General features: G+C 38.6%; 1 protein-coding gene across 2 annotated transcripts in view; it reads right to left on the reverse strand.

Annotated features, from left to right (window-relative positions):
- Window positions 1–22,122, reverse strand: part of cxcl14 (chemokine (C-X-C motif) ligand 14) — a 141,694-nt gene that overhangs the window by 69,972 nt on the left and 49,600 nt on the right. The window lies entirely within an intron of this gene.

A 22,122-nucleotide genomic window follows, 5' to 3' on the forward strand; every position in this document is an offset into this window, starting at 1 on the left:
CCCGTGTCCACATAGCGTTTTTTTTTTTTTTTATAAAGGTAAAAAAGAAAGTAAATATCCTTCCTTATATTCATCGTGGTAGTACATGTAAACTTAACGCAAGTGTAAACCTGCTGTGACGTCACTCATTGGTTCAAGGTTGAAGGGTGAAGACACGGACAAGAGGAAGAAGTTTTAAAAATGGCAGAACTGTTTCAGGAGAGGTTATGTGAGCTGGTAGGAAGTTTTAAACATCTGTATGATGTTACAAACAGCTACTACAGAACAGCTGGGAGGAGATTGGAAAGGAATTAAATGTGAGTTGAACAGCAGCGAAGGAAAAGTGGAGGTCCATGCAAGACCGATTTGACTCTGAGTGGTTGTCTTGCTTAACCTCCATGCCAACGTGAAGGACGTGTGAAAGTAGCGACGGTCGTATCGTCTGACGTATCTATTTTCGTATGTAAAATGAGCATAAATGAGCCTTTAGGGGCCACAAACCAACAGACAGAGCGAAGGAGCTGAAATTCCCTATTTAAAGGACGGGAAGAAGAATGGAGCTTGCAGCTGTATTGTGCAGCTGTTTTGGCTTACCGCTGGCATCAGCACCGCTGGCATTACAGCCAACGCCGTCTTAGCTTTTTGTGTGGAGCTGCAGAGGATATCCTGATTGGATCTGACTGAGAACCCGAGGACAGGCTATGGTAGCGACACGTCAATCACAAGCTCCGTCCATGATTTATACAGTCAGTGGAGTCCTAAAGTCCTTCTTCCTCGATGTCTCGACAAAGTTAGCATGAACGCCTTCAGGGAGGTCAAAGGTCAACCACATAACAGTATGCGAGGAGATGGTCGAGGAGGGGAAGGAAGTGAGTTTGAGTCCTCTGGTTGTGGTATTTTGTAACAAGAGGATACCCGGTAGCCGTGAGAAAAGAGAGGGACTAACAGGGAAACGGATAAAGTTTTATTTTCACTCAGGGTTAAAAAACTGCAGTAACTTCCTCCCAACAGGCACAAACGAGACAGAAGAAAGACTGTACATATACTGTGATGTATCGTACCTCGTTTTCAGTCTACATGTGACCCCATAAAAGCACCTTTGTCTCCGTCATGTCCCTCCCTGTTCCTCTCTCTGCGTGCCTCTCTTTCTTGCTGTTTCTCTTTCTCCCTGTGCGTCTGTTATTCCACAGTCTGACCCAGTACATTTGGCCAAATCAATTGCCACACTTCTGGAGCCAAAGCCCCGAGGCTCAGCTGTGGCTCTGTGCTCTCTCACACATCAAAGGCACAGACGCAGACTTATGCAATGGTCTTATAGGCAGCAGTTTAGAGTTACAGATATACATATTTTACCAGGAGTCATTTCAAAATGAAGCTTGGGATTTACATTCTGTGATGATAAACAAAGATGCACCAATCTCAAGTGTTCGAAAGATATAGATTTTTAGGGAGAGAAGATAGACTGAGGCACCAGACTGATGACGGAAATCTACGAGGGAAAAACACATGATTTCGTCTCTCTAAACTACAGACATCTTCATGATTGTCCCATAAATAAAAAAAAACAGTCCTGAAAGTTTTTTTAGAGCCTTTCTATGGATACATGAAGTGGCCTTTAATCCAGAGATCCAGAGAGAAAAAAGCTACAATGCTACATTTGGTGATTGGAGCATATGTAGCATTATGCAGCACATATGATTTATTATCCTTAACTCCATGTGGCCTAATGTATCATATTTTAATATTCGTCAAATTCCTGTGCACACTGTACATTTTGTGAATAAGGTGATTCTGATTTTAACTGATGATAATATAACCACCTCACTTGATTTGTTGATGATTAGAAAAATACAAAATGCTACTAGCCTTCATTTTAAAAAATGTACGCTCTTAAGAGAAGACTCGCCTACGTGTTTTTTGTGCTTTCAAATTTTTCCTAAAATATATGGGCACTGTAGTTTTTAGCAAACCTTAATCAGATAGGAGGAGTAAATAGTGTATTTGCTGGGGACTTTTTCAGCTCTGAGCTGTGTACTACACAGTATATACAGTAGAATAGTGTACGTGGGATTGACTCAAGAGAAACTAGTTCTCATTTTTGTTCATTGTAATGAAATAATCCATTACAATAAAGGGACTATTTGCTGTGTTTTTAATAGTTTCATGGTTCATGACACAAATAAAGAAGCTATTTCAGGCTCTGGCTACATGGACATGAATAAAAGTGAAAAGGATCCATTCAGTGGTGAAAATAAGAACATCAAAATAAAAAAATTAAACAAAATGATCTGATTTATCCTTAAAACTAGAGATGCACAAAATAGATTTCAGGAAACTTATAAGTGAAATCATAGCCAATAAATAAATAAATAAATAGAGAGATGATAACACAAAGCTAAATTGCTTTCATGGACTTAACAAGCATCACATGTACACTCTGGTACAGAAGGTGGTGGTATGTGACTTTGCAGCTTGTTTGTGATCCCACAGAGAGGAAGAACAAGCGCAGCACGCAATACATGAGTTCAGAGAGGAGGGAAAAAGTCTACAAGTTTTAACACAACAAAATGTTATGAGAGCGATGGAGTCTCATTATCCATCTTTCCTCACGACATCTTAGCCTTTGCTACACTCAGTACAGGTGTGCATGAGCTACCGGCTATAAACCTTTTTTAACACAAAAATGTGAAATTATCGGTTATCTCATCGGTATCGACTGAAAAAAAAAATCTGTATCATGCATCCCTATTTGAAACACACAAATACATAATATTATAGAGCACGCAGGTTACTGTATATAATAAGTATAAGTATATAAGAGCTGAAATCCTACTCCTTTCTGATTCTTGGATATCTTTAAATATCTAAAATAAGTAAGAACTGTTGAGATTTTTCAAAATTTCTCTTTCAGACAAAATGTTCGTAATCCAGTTCTGAACAACTGAAACACAAATTTGTGTGAGTGTGTGTGTGTGTGAGTGTGTGTGTGTGTGTGCGCGCCTGTTGCTCCAGGGAACCACGCCCTGAACTGCTGGTGCCAAACAGAAGCAAATCAAGAGAATCCAGATTGTTTTCTCTGGAGTTTGAACTCTTGTTCACTCATGTCTGATGTTTCATGTTTGAACTCATCACCTGCCAGAGACACGACGACCAAATTAACAGAAAGCTTCACACAGAAAAAACATTAGAACAGTATGAATTACATCCTTATATCTGAGTGTGTGTGTGTGTGTGTGTGTGTGTGTGTGTGTGTGTGTGTGTGTGTGTGTGTGTGTGTGTGTGTGTGTGTATGTTGTCCAGGCACCATTTGGGCACCATCTGCCCCAGTTGGTTCTCATGGCAACCATCACCAGCTGTGTGGTGGGAAATGTTCCCTTTACACGCTGCATGTCATGCTCTCCCATTCACACATATAAACACACACACACACACACGCACACACACACACACACACACACACACACCTCATCTCATGACACTCGTATCAAATCACTTCGAGGCTCATTAGTGTGGTTTCCTGGTCGATCATTCAGGCCAGTTTGTGATTCACCTCTGCGGAAACTTCCAAGGTTGAGTAGTTGAGTTTATGACCAAAGGCCACGTGTGTGTGTGTGTGTGTGTGTGTGTGTGTGTGTGTGTGTGTGTTTGTTTACTTCTTTGTCTGGTGGTGAGACCTGAGATAATTTGGGTTAATGGGACACACAACACCTGTCTTTAGCTTTAATTAATGGGGCATTTAGGTGGCTGGTATGAGCTTCAGTAGTTATGGGTGGCTCAACATTGAGAGTGATACAGGGCAGTCGAGGTTTGATATTGGACTATGCATGACTGTATTATAAGGGACTGTTGGGCATTGGCAGAGGTATGCAATCTACTGAGTGCCATTCCAGTTAAGCCATGTTTTATGTGTGTTAGTGGACGAATTTGAAGTAAACTCTACAGCAGTTAACAGGTTACAGTCCTATGTATTTTTTTTACGAGTTGTTATTTTCTCAATGGCAAGAAGCAGAAAAGAAAGTGGTGGCAGCTTCTTCTGTCACTCATTGTGTTAAATGGGCAGATGATGTCATGATCATGATATCAATTGCAGGCCCTTGAATCGAACTGAATCAAAATCATATCATTGCTGTCATTGGATATTGGCAAATGTTGTATTCTTGTCCAAAAAATCTTTATAATATCGTGATGAAACTGGAGATTTACACCCCGACTATTAACAATAACTCTAAAGATGTTTCCCTTTATTTTATTTAGAGCACAACATGAGACTTAAAGCGAGAACCTTCAGTACTGAAGACGACACTTTCATGTCTTCTTCACCATTAAATGTATGTATACTGAACACAACTGGGATTCAGTTTGCATTAACTTTCAACCATCAGTGTCTGCAAACACAACAAGGGAGCAATATGTTTTCTGAAGTAGCCCACTAAAGTTACCACACCTTGAATATTTGGTGAGTACTACAGCTGGATTCCAGATGTTTGCTAACTACTGTGTTAACAAGACCATGAGGGTTTGGTCACTACGATTAGCTCGCTGAGAAGTTGACTATCTTAGCACAAAATCAGCACACAAGGGGCCAAGTGCAATTTAAAGTCAAGAACAGCACAAGAAGATTTGCAAAATTCCAAATAGTTTCCACAGAAGTTTCCTGGAAACAACCAGATAATTTGGCACTAAACTTTGGGAAAACAAAGAGTGAACATTTGGTACCCTTGATTTATTTGAAATCCTGAGGTCAGTGCACAGCTGGTCAGCTGAACAGGCAAATATGTGTTTGTCTACAGGCAGTATACAGCTCCACGCATATGAAAAGTTTCCAGCTATTAATTCATGATTGATTAATATTTACTTGGGTTTAAAAAGGAGCATAAAGAATTCTCTCGAGGCCAATTATAAATTCAAGCAAACTAATGAACTGAGTATTTCTTCCCAGGAAATGTAGAAGAAATCATCTTGTGACCGGCAAAATAAAGCTTTACCCATAAGAATAAACCATGTCTGTGAAATACTGTTGAAGTGGCTGAACTTTATGTGAACCACACCTGAATTCAGACACGACTGCTGCGGAGCTGCAATAAAGCCACCAGAGGGAGTAATACTTCACCTGAGAGCCAATTAGTTATGTTAAATGCACACATGTATTTTCTTTTACTTCCTCTTATTAACAGCAGTAAATGCTCTCTACACACACACATATACACATGCACAGTGTGTCTCCTCCTTTCAGTTTGTCTCTATATTTCTACATCCCTTTGACAGAAGAAGAAATTACATATAAAAACAGCATTTATTCAATTTTAGCACAAATTATGAACCTCTCCTTCCGTGTCAAGTGAAAAATAGAATCATTTCCCGTCTTTCCAGCCTTTTCTAGGCTTTTCACGTGCCCCAAAACAACAATTATTTGACATACAAATACACTGATACACAAAATGCTAAATTGTAATTTGTATGTCAATGGTGACCTCTGTAGGTTGCACATTGCACATGCACTGAATGCATAGAAGCACAAACTGGGCAGATACAATTGTTGTCCACACACCACATTCACTGTTCATACGTGTGTGTGTTACAGAATTAGGTGGAAATATGGACTGCTTAACTCTCATTAACTGCCCTCCTCAGCCTACTTACTCTCTGACTTATTTTACTTTTCTTTCATAATCTTTGTTTACTGTGTTGTTTATTTACTACGGTACAATCAAGTGGCCACGATCTGCTACTACAGCTTTGTGTAATGAGAGTCAATCAAGGTTAATCCAAGCTTTGGGAGTCAGAACACACACCACATACCAATCACACTGGTGCTAAACAGGGGCAGGCTGGGATAAAAATTCAGGCTGTGAATCTAATGTCCCTCCAGGCCGATCTCCACATTCACTCCAGTCACAACAGACCATGTATACTGATTTGTATCGCGTTTTGTTTAATTGTTTTTTATGTTTACTGTCACATATCTTACATTTGGTTTAAAAACATATCCAAAATGGTTAAAAACAGTCACTTTCAAGAGTTAGACAATCGTACTTTCATAATTAAGGCAACCGGAATAAATTATTCATATAAATAATTTTGCAGCTGCACTGGAGGGTTAGGGTTAACCCTAACCCTTCCCCCTGACAGAAAAGATTACATAGGTCTTATTTTTCAGATTGTTTCCACAAAGACTCAGCTTGGAAAAGGTAAGCTATTGTAATATGATGTGCTGAGGGCCGTTTCTTCAACACACTGTGGCCCAATGCATGTACCGACCATTGTACAGTGGGGCCCAAAAGTTTGAGACCACCTTAACAATCTCTAATATTGTCACATAAACCTGGAAATAATCAGACAGTTTGAGGATTAAAGAAGCGAGTGAAAGCTCCTGAGGTCAAATTGTTATTCTCAACAAAGAGGGGCTTCGTCAGGGTCAAATCAAGGCTAGACTTAAGGTTTGTAGGGGGGCAGTGTATGTAGCTTTTTAATGGTTTGCAGAAACTGGATCAGTTGTATCCAAAGCTTGATCACACCATCAGAAGATCCATTCATCAAGCTTAGTTCCCGGACAGTTAGAAAAGCAAAAGTCATCACAGACACAGAACTTGTTTAATAAACAACACAAGACTAAAACTAGCACAAGTACTGCCAACAGACAGCTGCAGCGGCAGTGGGCAGTAAGCATCAGTTGATAAACCACTTCTCACGAGGTGAAACGAGGCCAAACGCTTAAAAGGTCCACTTTATAATAAGTTGATTTTTGAGACTCATTCCCAACTCATCAGATACTGATGCTATGGGATGGCAGCCAGCCCGACCTACAATCCCAAAGCGTCAGTATTTTACAAGTTGGGAGTGAGACTCAAAAATCTACTTTCTTACATGGACCTTTAAGGTGAGCAAAGAAATAACAGAATTTCACAGTGGATGGCCAGAAATCAAGTCCTTACTGATGAATCCAAGATTGAGATTTATGGCAGTAACAGACGGTGGAGATGAAGAGGAGAGAAGAATGTTTTCTCTTTGATTCACCTTTGTCATTGAGCAATTTCAACACTGGTGCTCCCGATGGCCAGTTTGGGCCTGGTGCAAAATTTCACTCAATCTCCACAAATATTATAAAACGTAGAAAAAGTAGGGAAAAAAAGGAAACTGTTCAAAATTTGAAGCGGAAAAAAAAAGCTACACTGAGGGAGTCCGAATTAAATCGAACTATAACGAGAAAAACACTGATTCTCTCACGGGAGAATATGAAGCCATCTTTCTACATGTTGCTGCTGTTGAGGTGGCAAGAAAATGATCGGAGACACACAACCACGTGAGGGAAGAGGAAGAGGAAGAGGAAGAATTTAAAGTTTTGAAATGGTCTTGTCAAAGTTCAGACCAAAATTCAGAAAGTTCAGACCACTGGAGTGTTCTGAAACAAGAATTTCATGCCCTGCTGAGTCGAAGCAGTTCTGTTTGAATGGTCAGGTCAAAGTGAATCCCGTCTGGTAATACTGCTTAATGCTACTTATCTTTTTTCTTTTTTTTCTTTTACGTTGGATATGAAAGGAAACAGACATTCTTTTGAGGTTGCAAAGTTACTTTCCACCATTGGTTTTCAGAATAAGTCAAAGTACAGACGTCAAAAAAAGGGCTGCTGTTTTAACAATTAATTAAATTATTCTCATTTATTAATTTAGATCTTGGCCTCATTATTTCCACTTTGTTAGTACTTCTTAAACAACCGAGAACACTTAAAGAGGTTCTCAGACAGGATTTTACCATCCAAGTCTGAGCTGAAATATGAAGCCTCCAGTTCAAAACAATCCTCTCCATCTATTTGGCCGTATCAAGCCCCAAGAGAAAAACCAAAGGATCTTAGATTAAAGAAAATGAATTTCTGGAGGCAGTATTACTGTTTAATGCCATCACTGTGTGTCTGCTTCTCTGTCCCACACTGAGCTGGAAACACCACTTGAAGAGGCCTCTGCCTTCTGCTCTGCTGCTGTGCCACTGAGACTCTCACATCTCCCAGCAAATTATACATTCTCCTAAATACATGTGACTGGAGCTATTAAAGATAATGTGCTGGTTGTCCTTTTTTTATCCACATAACTAGAGGCTTAATTTAAGTTGGCACGTATATGGTGTTTAATGTAGCCGTTGAAAGCCAGCTATGTCATCTTTATAGACTGAGAAGAGGCTCTCTGCTGGAGGCTGCTGCAGAAACTAGAGATGAGATGAGGAGTGAGCTGAAATTATACAACTGGCAAATGAGACGAACCTTTAGTACATAGGCAAATTAAATTGTAAAGAACTAATTAAATTAATGCATGATTCATATGAGTGGGCCGGTTCATAATGAATGACTGACCTGAATCAAGTGATTCTCAGCAACATTCATGATACAGTCAATGACCTTAATGGATTAAATAAGTTATAAGTGGTTTAAAAAGGAGATAAAGAAAACACAGGTTATCCTTAATTTAATTAGAAAAGCACTTATCTGTTAGAATGAATCATTACGATGGAAGACTTTATTAAAACAACTTTGTACAAAGCAGACAAGTCATTTATTTGTCTGCCTGTCTATAAAATGTGCATAAAGTCACATCCTTTGTCACGTCTGACTGTCACGTGAAATCCAGTCCTTCACAATTAATCCACACAAATACATCCACAATCCAGCAGCATTAAACAACGTCAACAAGTCGCCACAGGTATGTATAGACAAACAAGAGCGTTCTTTTTCACATAACGTTACAATTTGCTCACGTATGGCCAATACAAAAGTGATAAATACACACAAATCACTACAAATTGTAGCATAGAGCCCCTTTAAGCATTCACTGCTATACACAGATAACCAATAACTCATGAGATGATGTATTTAGACACAAATTTTGGAAACAGTTGCTTATGTTGCACATTAGCAAAAATAATCATTAACATACATTTCAATAATTGTTTGACTGTCACAGGTACTTTTTAAAGCAAAAATAAAAAACATTTACTGCCTCTTGAACAAACAACATGTAACTTCTGCTGCTATGGGGCTCTCTATCAAAACAAAACAAAACAAAATAAATACATTTGCCAAGTGTTGTGTGGAGGGCCAGGCAGAGCAGGGGGCATAGCTTCTAATTAGCTGCTCAGAGCTGGCTGGAGAGTCGGGTGGAGAGCCAGAGTTACTGGAGGAATAAACACCCAGAGTCACATCAGATTCTGCTCTAAGCCAGAGCAGTTTACAGACGGAAGGAGAGCTGAAAGATTACTTTTAAACTTTTGGGATTAAAAAGTGGATTTATCTTCACTCCTGTTTATCAACCTGACTGCAACAGTGATCCGAGGTGTTCTGTGAGATTGCTTGCTGATGTTAGCTTAAGGCTAACGTGGACCTCAGAAAGACTAGAGACACATGTGCTTAAAATGGGGATCCTAAAGTAAATATATATATACATATATATATATATATATATATATATATATATATACATATATATACATATATGTATATATATATATATATATATATATATATATATACATATATATACATATATACATATATATACATATATATATATATATATATATATATATATATATATATATATATATATACATATATATACACATATATACATATATATATATATATATATATATATATATATATATATATATACACATATATACATATATATATATATATATATATATATACATATATACATATATATATATACATATATATATATATAAACAAATTAATGCACAACAAAGTAATCTGGCTGTTTGGGGCGGATGACAATCTATCTGACGTGACTCAGGCACAAATGTTCACAGACTAGGTAATGTTTTAAAATTTTATTTAAGATTAGCCTTGTTCGCTGACTTCCCTATTCAGAAAGTAGCAAAATGAAATGAAACGCCGTCAGTACACAACCATACAAAATATATAACAAAGGTCTAGTTGTTTTAGGTCATTTTAAAGCAGAATTCCTGCATATTATATCTTTAAATTTAAATATTTGCTGAATTTCTATATCGTGAACTAAATATCAGACATTTAAAGATGTACTGTAATGGCATTTTCACCATTTGCTGACATTTTCTTGACCAAACGATTAACCAAGAAAGCAATAAATGAATGACTCAGTCATGCCGGGCAAATATGTGCTTATGACAATAATACTTTTTATCTTTATATAAAGCTTTAAATTCATGTTTTCTTGCATGCCAGGGTTTCAGTTCAGTAGTATTTCGATGAACATAACCATTTCTGAGATGTTGTGTGTGCTGGAGATGAATAGTTTACCATTCCTCTGCATACTCTCCCAATAAATCAAACAGCTCTGGTTTGTGTGGAGAGAGTAAAAGTCACACAGGGACATTTTGAACGCTGAGCCTTTAAAAAAGTGCTCCCTCACTTGAACTCGTCACTGAGGATTCTGCACATATCTCTCTTTATGTTAAAGGGTAGACTGGGGGAATTTGTCAGCACTGCCGCTCTCTGTCTGCTGTAATTATTAATATTTGTACGTTTTGTCACTAAGGTTTTCCTCACCCCAACAGATGGCTTTGAACTCATCACAGCAGGCTTTGTGCATAATCTTCTTCACTGTGCTGCTGTCTGCGCCTGTCACTTCTGTCTGGCAGCCGTGGCAATCAGAGTGGATGCCGATCATATTTACCTGTATGGGAATGTCAAGGTGGTAGTAGGGAGGAGGGGCTCGGAGAGCAGAGTGAGTCTGAATACCAAGATGCTACTTGGAGTGAAGCAGCAGAACTCACACAGAGGATTGTACATCTGTCAGCTTGTAGGCGTAAACAGACAAGGAAAGCTGCTGGGAGATTTATGTTTGTAGCTAAGTGCTGCATAGTGACAGTATAACTAAACCTCGACATGTACAACGAAGCCATGCTGTGCATTTTTATTTTGGAGGAACATTGCACTGTTTGCTACAGATTATCTGTTCCATGTAATCTTATATGAGCACTACTTCAGTGACTAATACCACTCTTTATTTGTCTTTGTTTGATGTGCTTTGATACTGAAATTAATGAACATATGAGAGTCTAAAGACATTAGTTTCATTAGAGATTTAGACTCCAGTTGTGTCATAGAATCACGCACTAGTGCCTCAAGTAATTAATGCATTACTCATTTTTTGATGTGTTAAATGATTTGTGAGTCATATTACAGAATGTTGGCCCAAGGATAACTATGACATGTTTATGTATCCTTGACTGAACTTTCAAACTGCCATCAAGTCAGAACAGCAGATTACAGATCACCACAGAGCAAATGCAGATCTTTGCAGCACATTATGATTGTATCTTACAGCGATCTGCTGGAGCAGAAAATACAACTGAAACTGTTGCAAATCTATTGGATGGCACCAATATGTTTCCCAGTTCAGCTCTGATAAAGCAGACGATCGGCTTTTGGGAAAACCAAAAAGTCTAGAGCAACGCTAGCAGCTTCTCTTGACTGCTAACTAGCTGCATCTAGCATCTGGTTCCACGCCAATATCCTCACAATGACAATGTCAACATGCTGTTGTTTTTCATGTATGATGTTTACCAAGTTTGCCATCTTAGGTTGGCGTGTCAGCATGCAAACATTTTCGACTGGATACAAAACACATAGCACAGCTGAGGATAACGGTGATGATGATGCAGGTTAAGACAATTCATTGGAAGAGAAGTATATTTTATGGCAATCCAATAAAGGTTGAAATATTAAATTCACAACCCGGAATATCAACCTCATTCTTCTGAAAACTGATAAATGATGCATACTAGAGTACTAATATTTGTGTGATGTCGATATTTTTTTCTTATCTTGACGATTATATATAAAGTGAAGTCATTATATTATTTTTACAGTATATGATACACTACATGAGAAGTATTGCAGTGATTAGTTGATTAATCATTTAATTGATCAAAAGAAAAGTAGTTGCTATTTTGATAATTGTTTAATCGTTCAAGTCATTTTTCAAGCAGAAATTTCAAACATTTACTGGTTACAGCTTCTTATATGAGAGGATTTGCTGCTTACCTTGTAATTTATGATCGTAAATACAGAGTATATGGGGTTTTGGAGTCTTGGTTGGACAAAAGATGCAATTTGAAGACGTCAATTTGGGCTCTGGGGAATTTTAATGAGCATATTTCACAATCCTCCTACACTTTATAGACTAAAAATTGTGAAAGTAATTGGCAGATTAATTGATAATGAAAGAAAATGTCAGTTGCAGCCCTAAATATGAGATATATGTGAATTTAAAGCAATCTTAACAAAAAATCATGACTGTGGAAAAGTGCAAAAAGGAACAAGAGCTCCAATCAAAGGATCAACGACTACAGGCAATGAACAGACTACTGCAGTAAAGGCATCTAGAAACACTTAAATTACATTTTACTGTAAGTGAGGTGCCAACAGCGAGATGGAAAATGCAGCAAATCGGAGAAAAAAGAGGCACCAACCAAAGAAATTCTCAATAAAAAAAAAAAGTCCAAATAGAAAAGACCGACTCTGGGAAAATAAGGATGAAGTGAATAGATAGGAATGAGGAACTGTACTGAAGAGGAAAGCTGAATGAAGTGAGAACAACAGAGGAATGGTTGGAGGAAAGAAGTGCGCAGTTGAAGAAGTTTCTTGATGACCTCAAGACTTCAAAACTCTTTGCAAGCGAACAAGAGAACTAGAGAGGCAGATGAAAGAAGAGAGGGATGAAAAGAATAATAAAACAGGGCTGAAACGGGAGCTAAAGAAGGCGAATGGAGGAGATGGAGGGACGGTTTAGAAAGACGAGAGAGGGAGGAGACACATCGACGGGAAAGGCAGGAAATGAGGGAGATCTGTGAGGGAGAGACGAGAGATGAAGAAGAAAGAAAGCCTGATGAAGGCGATTCCCCACATCATGGTCTCAAAGCCAGAATGAGGAAAAACTTTGAAAGACACGTGGAGGAGAGACAGAAAGCAAACCATGCAGAAGAAAAGTTAGCGGATGTGTGTGAATGTTTTTCAGTGCTGGAGGAGGTCCGACTGAAAACTGCTGACAGGAAACGGAAACAAGCAGAGACAGAGAAGAATGAATATCAATAATGTATTAAGGTGACTGTAATTACAAGTGAAAAAATGTCTGCCTATGATTTCTGCACTAACAACTTCTCCACAGGAACATGTTTTGTTTAATTTGTGAACCATTAGTGGTAAAGTCACACGGCTACACACCAGTTATCACCTTTAATAGGGATTAGAAGAATTATAATGTTTACACCTTTAACATTTATTACTGTTGATTATTCTTCACGCCCCCAGACAGAGACACTGATGCTGTGTGTGTTCACTGTAAGTCATTATTATTCTTCTTGATTCATCTGACACGATGAAAAATACATTTCATAATCCACAAGAGTGTCAAAAGTGTTGAGTGCGATGAATTTCTTCAATATTGTTTAACTTGTTTGAAACTTGAATTGTTTATATTTCCCATATTCTATCAATGTTTGTTCAGTTTACATTGTTATGTGATGTCATACATTAGAGTCTTAGTTAACAGCAGCATTCAGTGAAAAGGTTTCACCGTCTCAACGGTTTAATTCAAGTCCCTTAATATTGCATTTCTGTTGATAAGGAGTCTGACACAATACTTAAATTTAAACTTAAACAGCTGAATAACAGCTTAAGCCCACTTAATCTGACACACATTTTTCACAAGCTACTTGATCAGAATACTGAACGTCCTGGTTTAAAGATAATAATTTAATAAACAGCAATTATTGATAAGATATGAATGAAAGGTTAACTGGGAGAGTACAGAGGTGTTACAGAGTTGAGGTTCTTCCTTTATAGAAGAGGTCTTTAGCTGAGAACAAACACTGGCTGGCAGACAGCAAACAAACACACAACAAGCACGTCTGTTTTGGCCCGTTATCAATCCACTCACAGAATTAGTGTTAATTAGCGACAGCTGATACGATCTGCTGCTAAAATGAGAAGCTGCTACAAGAATGTTTTGTACACTGGTGAATGCTGATGAACATCGCTGTCAGAGAGTTTAGTGAATCTGTCTAGTTTGCCAACCTCAGTGTCAGAAGTCAGTCACTCGCACACACACACACACACACACACACACACACACACACACACACACACACACACACACACACACACACACACACACAATCATATCCATCTTTCCATCAGAACTTCTGTCTAAAAGTCTACAAGGTCAGTGGAGCTGCTCTCCCATTGGATACAAATTCTAGTTTTATTTCAGCTATAAAAAGACATTAGATTCAATGAGTTCGCAGATATTGTTAATTAAGGCTGGACATACCCCAGTTTATGAATCAAGTCTTACAGCCTGCTTAATGCAAGCACAAATTACACATTTGCATAATTCATAAATAAAACTTGAATGATTTATTATCATCTCAACCACAAAAACACTTTAAATTCAAATTAAAGCTGTATGAGAGGCTGTACGTCCTTTAGTATCTACTCGAGCTGCTTCTGTGTTACTTAAAGTTACTTACTGACTCAAAACTTTTGAAACTCTTTTTAACATTTCCATGAGAATGATGAAGAAATGATTTGGTCAGTATCGAGGCTGTCAGTACATGTTTATAGTTCATATTACTCATAAACCTGTGCACTTGATTAGAAACACTAGATGGCAGCAATGTATCAGAGGAGTATAACAGGATATCTAAGTAGATCACTCTGACATGTTCACTCTAATGAGGCTGAAATTCTGTTCTGCATCATACAGAGCCAAACACACAGGTATACAACATACATTACTGAATGGAGCTGAATCCTCCAGGTTTTGTAACGATGAAAGATAAACAGAGAAAAGGAGAGATGAACCGCTGTGTTTGCTTTCAACGCCTTTATTGATTGCCTATTGGCTCCTCTAATCAATAGGCCCAACATTTCCTCAGTGACCAGAGGACAGGATGGAAGGTTACTCCTTGGCACGAACACTGACCCCCCCACTGATCTGGAACAGATTGAATTAGAAACTCCATCAGTTGGAGGCTCAACCACTTCCTGAGCACCACGCTGTGACACTGGATTGGATCTCCCTCAAAGGAAATCATCTCCCAAAGTCTGTATTAACACCATCTTGCCCCCCTGCCAAGTAAGGCCAACCTGTTCCACTTGTCTCTTGCCAGGGTTACCACTGGCACAGACGGCAGCAGGTACCTTTAAAAACGGGCCAGGGCACAATTCTCCAAAGGTGGGCTCCTGATTAATTGATCCTGAGGATATGTGGCCTAACCACTGACAGATACTAAGTGTGGGTGCCATGTTGAGGGAAAGAGCTCTCCATCTTGCCCCTGGTGACTCATTCTGTGCTGAGGGATAGAGTGGGAACTCCCTTGGAGCTCCATCTTGAAGAGCTATGTTGACCAGATGCACAACATTTGAGCATTGCCAGCGTTCGGGCAGATGTCTCCCTCGTGATCGATATCTCATCTGAAACTGCACTGAATTTAACTTCCATTTCATTGAAAAATGATTCCTATTGGCTGATCGTTGTCTGCACACTCAATTAAATATCACTTTCCTCGTTCAGTGAAGATCAGTGAGAAATAAAATAGGTTACCAGCACGGTAACGGTCTACCAGCTCTGCAGTCAATTTTAATCTACTGTCTACAAGCCTGCTGTTTCATTCTGTAAACAAGTCATGCTTTGGCCCATGCTGATGATGGCTAACAATGTTTAATGTCATTGTAGGAGGCTTGCAGCTAGGCTCGGCGACCGTGTGAGAGGTAATTACTGTGAATTTGTAAACATACACTTTATATACGCACACCTACAGTTTCCTCATGCAAATCTAAGCATGCACACACAGAGAGGCACATGCACAGAGGGCATGTTCATTGTGTGCAAATAAAGGCGCTAACTACCGCAGTAAGACTATACGCAGACAGTTAGGCAGAGCTCTTCTCCCTGGAGACAGAGAAAGCCTCTCTGTAGAGCTGCATAAATGATCTCTAACTGCCTTCTGTTGTAAATATGCTCATGTTTATGGCATTTTAACAACAACTGGCTTACAAAATTAAGTACCTGGAGTGCAGGCGTGTGAATGTTAGTGTGTCTGCGTGAGTGTCTGTGAGTCTTGTGTGGATTGTGCGCTGGCATTTACAGCTGTGCCCGGATATCATGAGAATACATCGGTCTCTGTAGCTCAGGCAGCTCAAGCAGCTGAACCAGTCACTTATGATTACACTTATCACCCTCATCCAAGAGCACAGGAAGCTGGAGAGAGAAGAGCGGGAGGAGGGAAGGGAAGGGAAAGGAGGGAGAAAGTGGGGAAGGAACACGAGACAGATGGAGGGCAGGGAGGAGGAAGAGAATGTGTGTGTGTGTGCGTAAGTGAGTTGTAAAAATTTACAGCTGAAATGGGATTTCTTTTTGCGACGAGCCATACTTGAAATGATATGAGCCTTACAGAACAGATAAGGCAAATATTTAATAGTGTAGCCAACAGAATAGAAAAGTGCAGCAGCTCCTTGCCCTACAGGATACACTGCAGGTTGAACATTCAAACCAACAGAGCTCTAAGTAGTACAGAGTTATTAGAGCAAAGAGGTCTGGACTGCTGCCTTTTGGTGCACATGCTCGCCTCCGGATAAGTTTATGCAAAAGCGTAGTGAGATTATTATTTTTTGCTAAATCTACGTTTATTCTTCTGTAGGTGATGCTGAGGTCTCTGTCTTCCCCTGGGCATTTTTCTTTCTCATCTCTGCAGCTCCTTGCCATTTTTTGAAATGATTCTGAAGCTTAATTCATTTGAGAGAGATATCTTGGCAGCAGACAACTATCCACTATGTGGTCTTCATTATACATGGGGATTTTCATGTGAGAAATATGGAGGAAGCAAACGTGTAGGCGCGAGAACAGGGAATTTAAGAATACCCATGAAGATCACGGTGTCACACTTTTATCATCTAACCTTTCCTATTATCTTTAACCTAGCAGAGCTCTATCTTATTATAGCTTCCTTTGAATTTTTAAAATCTTGACACATTAATTGCCCTCTCGTTTTTCTTCTCAAGTAGCACTGATCCTCACAGAGATAGAAATTACAGCATCTGACAATGGATAGGCTCCCTGTAATAACACTTTCTAAGAATTCTCTAAGAAGATTAAAATTATGTAAAGGAAACCAGCCCATCTGCCTTGTATACTGTAAGCACCAGTGACAGTTCATGTTTGTTAATGAAGCAAGTGGTAATGAGGTTGCAGTGTGAGATAAGGATCTAACAAGGTAACAGCTAAGGATCCTTTAGGATAACCTTAGACTCAAAAAACTGCTCTGAGTCACACATGGAGGCTCATATGGTAACACTTAATAGTGTTTGAGTAAATATTCCAGTCAGTGTTTTCATAGTATTCACTGATTTACAGGTGGCAGCTAACAAAGACAGTGAGGAGGAAGAAGAAGTAAACGTAGATGTAAACAATGCAGGATTTAAAATAGTAAAAGGCTTTATAATGTTTTGTGAGAAGGGAAATACATTCAACACGTTTCAAGGATACATCTTGCTGAGTAGCACTGAATGTAAACATAAATTCTGTTTGTTTACAAGAAAACACCACAGGGCACCTTTAATGTCCAGTGTGTAGGATTTAGGGGGATGTGTTGGAGAAATTAAATGTAATACACATAATCATGTATTACTTATTCAATATAATGTTTTCAGTATATCTGCAGAGGGAGCCATGGGCCACCATGATGGTTGTACAGTAGCCCAGAACTGAGAAAACAAACACTGGCTCTAGACAGGGCCTTTTGCATTTTTCACGTTCTTAGATGCCACCGTAGTTTCTACTTTACGCTTGGTGAGACGGGATGTAACACTTGGTTGCAATCTACAATCTCACTGCTTGATTCCACTAAATCCTACACACTGGTCCTTTAAGTAATAGCAGCAATACAAAATACTTAATTTAAAGTCCTGCATTCATAATTTTGAAGTAGACTTAAAACAAGATTAGGAGCAAGATTAACTTAAAGTATCACAAGTAAAACACATTTGTGCACCTTTATGTACATACTGTATCAGGAAATGTCATGGTTAGTAGGTGGTAATTAACAAATAACATATTTAAAATTACTTTGAAAATACTCCCAAATTATTATCTCGACATTATTAAATGATAATCTTGTGCTATTTTCCAATAAGCACTTGCACTTACTTTGCATCTGTGAATGAAACAATGAGAATCACTAAGACTTCTTCTCTACCACTGAAAACTCAGTACTATGATGATGATGTCACATCTTTACACTTCTGTATTGTTATCCATTTGTGTGTCTGCAGCTGCAGTTATCTCCTTCCCCTGATGATAAATAAAGTTCATTGCACTCGCAATGCTCTTGTTTGTAGAAAGTGACTCACTGTGCGTCACTTCATCTGAGTGTTTCTGTCATTGTCAACAACTACGCTGTTGTATTCTGGGATCTAATAATGCTAATGACATTGTTTTCAACGCTGTTGATGGCTCTACATCATGTTTTCTGAGTACTCAGATGAATTGTTGCTCCCAATTCACAAGCTGCTCCCAAGTCAGGATTAGATCAAATGAACCAAGCATGAGCTGTAAACATTTCATTTTACTCAAAGTAGAATAAAGATGTGATGATTCATAAATGAAAATCATTAATGGGAGAGAATTGTAGATGAAAAAAATCATGCCGTATAATTTACTGAAATTTTTCTGAAAATAACTGATGAATTATTTATTAAAGCTTGTGTTACCAACTTTAGACAAACGATGCATCATGCAAAGATGAGTTACATTCAGGATGTATATCAGACGCAGCGCTGTATGTTCCAAGTAAATTAGATTCTCTTTGAGCAAATGCAAATGGAGATGAGCAAAAAATTCAGAAATGCAGCTGTGTTATATTACATATTCAGTTTGTTCTTCATGCTTGATTTCAACCATTTATATTGTCTACTGTTGTTGACTCCATTATATTTAGTGACTCTCTTTATTTCTCACTTTATTTCTTGGGCTTCCTTCCTCCCGTGTCGGTCCTACTGTATATCGCTGTGGGCTGGCTGAGTTTTGTGGGAGAGCTTAACTCTTATCAGCTCTTCATTTTATATCATATCGTAACTCTCTGCCATGAATCGCCAACAATTGGAGAGCTGTTCATACGATTTTTCCAAATGGAAACTTTTATTCCCATCTAATGCTCTAATGCTTATCTCCCAGTGTGAAAACAGAACCATTCAGTTTCCATTGCAGACTGATTTACTATGGCCACTAGAGATACAATGGAGGCTATTCAGCTCTGACACGGTGTTAGGATGTCGAGACTCTGATTCACAGTTCCTCTGATAGAAGAAAAGAGATGGCCTTGGATTGTACACATTTGTATCACAACTGTATGCCGTTCAATACATGAAACAGTTTCGCTAACATGTCAACAACATTTCATCATTCAGGAGCCACAGCCACAATTCAGAAGCAGAATCAGCTCTCAGACTCTCTGGTTCCTCTGCAAAATCATCTTACACCTGCAGATCTATTTCCTCACTCGTCTATGTACTCACACACCTCCAAGCACAATCTGTAACTTCTCTCCACCTCTGAGAACAAGCAAAAAAATGCATTATCATCGACAGCCCGACCACCACATACAGTAGCTGAAACCTTGTGCATTACTAGCTGCAGGAAGAAGGCTTTTTGAGGTTGGTATAGCTGTCTTTAAAAGGACAAAATCTTGCCTGTAGCATTCTCATTACTGGGCAGTTGAAAATGCATGCAAAAAAGGAATGGTAGGCAGTGGACGACTTAAGTGTCTTAAATTCACAACGGGTGTAAAGGCCACAACATGAGACTTATGTAAATGACAATCACCTCTGTGTCTTTAATGCAAATTTTTCTTTAAAAAGTTTAAAACTGAAAGTATGGTATTTGATTTGATGGCATTTGCTGGTTCCAGCTCCTGAAATTTAAGGATTCACTCCTTTTCTTTGTGATTCATGAAGAGTCCTTTGGGTTTCGTATTGTTGGTTGGACAAAAGAAGTAATTGGTTGACGTCACTTTGGGCTCTTGGAAAAAGTGAGGATTGTGATTTTTAACAATTTTTTGACATTTAAATTGATTAATAGTGAACATAATACATGCAGCAATTATGTAATTTGTAGGAAATAGAGTTGAGAGTCTGATTCAAAAGTGTGGAGTTAAAGTGGAGCCATTATTTTTAAGCAATAATTGGTCTTACCCACAACACAGCAAAAAAAGTACTTCTGCAGATGTTTAAAAGTCCCATATTGTGCTCAATTTCAGCTTAATACTTCTATTCTGTGTCTAGTAGAAAATGTTCACATGCATTACTTTTCTCATACTTTCCGTTGCTGTAACACCTCTATTCACCCTCCAAATGCTCCCATAAGGCCCAGTCTGCTTGGATTGGTCGGCTCTCACAGGCCTGAGCTGACCACCTGCCTTGTTTCCAGCATTTTTAGCAACCACAGCCGCGCTGACTCATGCGTGGATTGAGTGTTCTGATACTTCGGCTGTACTTCACAGCATTTATATAGCACCTAGACCCACTGATAATAAAAGAACCCACTTTCTAGAATATTGGACCTTTAAATCATCAAAACTACAGTTCAGCTCAGACATGAGAATACACATGACTCAGTTCACTCAGCGGTTATTAATTACCTGTATCCTATATTAATAGAATAAACAGCGGTAACAGAAGAGAAATATTTGTATTTATACACCTGGACTGATACCAAATAATCTGGGTCACCCTTGCCACAGAGAATTTAGTGTGAACTGTGCGTCAGGCTTTGCCAATGTGCAGAATTCTTCCAGGCACTAATTAATACATCATACTGCCGTAGTATCCCTCTTTTAAATTCATTCAAAAATGACTCATCAGGCCAAGTGACCCAGTCATAATGGCTCTCTTCAGATGCCATGTTTTATTCAACATATGACAAATGTGGCTCATTGCACTTTCTTTGGATTAATGTCAACAATCTTGGGAAAATGGATTAAATAGAATATCTAATATCTAAATGCATTACAAAGAGTGAGTGATGTATATAAATAAGTCCAAATTATACTTCAATAGTTCTGTTACCCTTCATGAGAAATTGAGAAAAGAGATATGTGGTATATGTCTCACACAGTATTTAGCTCTCTGTACAGTATACCGTAGTAAATAGTGCTATAAATTGGGTGATATTTATTTCAAATCTATATCTCTTAAATTTAAATATTCTCTGTAAGCATTTTTTTTTTTAGCTTAAAAGCACTTGACAGATGAGTTATGTGTGTGGAAGTCTGTAACCCTCCCACACCAGCCTTGCTTGTCTCTTCTCATATCTTTTCATGGAGGAGTTAGAAAGGTGTGAATGCATAATTTGTGTCTTCCAAACATTGTGCTCACATACATTTTCTGAACTTTGTTTGGGGATTTTTGAAGATGATTGAGAAAGTGTTACAGTTAGTCTGCATTACAATATAAAAAGAACAGGAATACAAAAGAGAGTGGATTTAAGTCAAGTGTTTTTCCATGTTTTCCCGACAACCTCTATGGAAGGTTTACTGTTGGGATAACATGGTTCAATTGTTATACATTTCACTCGCTGAACTAGAGTATGTTAATTAACTATACACTGCTGCTTTTCTGCAATGAGACTTCAAGCTTTTCTGGTGGTTGTCTCATGTTGCACAACAGCTACTGTAAGCTCAATGTAAACAGTAAAAGATACTAAGGCGAGTGAGGGTCACTGCACCATCTTTTTTTGATGTGTAGAGCCTTGGGAAGCTAACATCAAACATTTGCAGTTACATGCTTGCAAATTGTTCCAGCCCAGCCTCTTGCCAAGTCGTGTAATAGACCCACCAATCCACCTAGGCGTGAAAAGTACACAAGTGTATGAAGGTGTAGTACCAAATGTAGCATAAAGACTGAGAAAGTTCGTGTGTGGAGGAGGTTGGGGTGGATGTATGGGTCCAAAACTGGACTCACTCAGGAGAGAAAGAAGATTATTTTAATGAATACAATCATATTCTGTACAATGTAGTGAAACATGTTTTCTTCATTTAACCAATCCCTGAGGAGCAGTAGGCAGCCACCATGCAGTGCCTGGGGACCTAGTGCCT

Source organism: Pagrus major, chromosome 18, assembly GCF_040436345.1.
Source record: "Pagrus major chromosome 18, Pma_NU_1.0".
NCBI classification, from domain to species: Eukaryota; Metazoa; Chordata; class Actinopteri; order Spariformes; family Sparidae; genus Pagrus; species Pagrus major.